Raw genomic sequence first — 1,222 nt, 5'->3', positions numbered from 1 at the left:
CTATTTCACAAAATGGAGGCCAAACGGGGGCTGAATCTGCTTTATCTTTTACTGCCCAGGCTTTGAAGCATTTGCTATTGAGATGTCTCTATTTCTCTTAACTCGATTGTATTCAAAGTTTAACTGAAACCAATGATCCCAGTTGCTACTGTTTATACAAGGTTTGTGATTTGGACTTTGGACAATAAATCCTCCGTTTGCACGACTTTCTAATGTGCACCACAATTTCTTTCTTTTCTTCTATTCTTAATCTTGTGCTGTTAATTATTTTCTTATAGTTCATCACTTTCTGGTGCTGCCTTTAGTTCTTTCACTGTATATTAATTTTTCAACAGGATAACCTTTTGTTTCCACTAATATGTCCTGAGTGGAATGCTGATGAGGAGATATTACTTCTGGAGGTACTACTATATTTGCTTTTATAGTTATTTGGTAATATCTCCTCCTTTCCATAACTCTAGTATTAATATCATATAGTGGCACTATTATTTCCTATCGAACTTACAGTTCTTATTCTTCTTTCTTGTGAAATTCATCGGATAATATTTTCTCCCAGTAGCTCCTTCCTAAATAGTATTGAAGGATAACAATCTTTATCTTTGTCCTGAAAGACTCCTTTTCCATAGGGTATTGAAATGTATGGACTGGGGAATTGGGCTGAAGTTGCAGAACATGTTGGAACAAAAAGTAAGGCGCTCTGTATTGAGCATTATAACACCATCTATATGAAGTCGCCTACCTTTCCTCTTCCGGTATGGGATATTGCCGTCCATAGTGTATTTTTGAAGCTTTTACTTTGAAACTTTAACTTCAGCTAGATTCCATTGTTGGTTTCCCTAGGACATGTCTCATGTTATTGGAAAGAGTAGAGAGGAACTCCTTGCTATGGCCAAAGAACATGCTGAAATCTGTAAAGGTTAGCTTATCAAAATATACGAGCATTGAAATTGAAAATCTTGCAAGAGAAAATTAAATGTCCGGCATCTTTTGTGTATCATATTTGGCGCTTGCCTCATATTCCCTTTCCCTCTGCATCTGCTATCAATTCATTGAAAAAATTAAATATTGTTTGCTTAAGAGAAAGCGACGACTCAATTTATTTTGATTCGAGTGCTACTAAAATCTTATTTTGAACATCATGAATGCTTTTTAGAACTTGAAAACTTTAATAAAGAATTTAATAAAGGAATAATGAAAGTCAAACCATAACTTTTTTTTTTTT

The 1,222-nt window shown here is 34.4% G+C and overlaps 1 long non-coding RNA gene across 1 annotated transcript; it reads left to right on the top strand.

Moving 5' to 3' along the window:
- The first annotated feature begins 280 nt into the window (after positions 1 to 280).
- LOC111383795 lies at positions 281 to 994 on the top strand. Its single transcript, XR_002700798.1, has 3 exons — positions 281 to 401; positions 627 to 752; positions 841 to 994. It is a non-coding gene; the product is annotated as an uncharacterized LOC111383795 (long non-coding RNA).
- The last annotated feature ends 228 nt before the right edge of the window (positions 995 to 1,222 follow it).

The sequence above is a fragment of the Olea europaea genome, unplaced genomic scaffold, assembly GCF_002742605.1.
Source record: "Olea europaea var. sylvestris unplaced genomic scaffold, O_europaea_v1 scaffold27604, whole genome shotgun sequence".
NCBI lineage: Eukaryota > Viridiplantae > Streptophyta > Magnoliopsida > Lamiales > Oleaceae > Olea > Olea europaea.
Note: the sequence above shows the minus strand (reverse complement) of the source record. Positions and strands in the feature narration are given on the sequence as shown.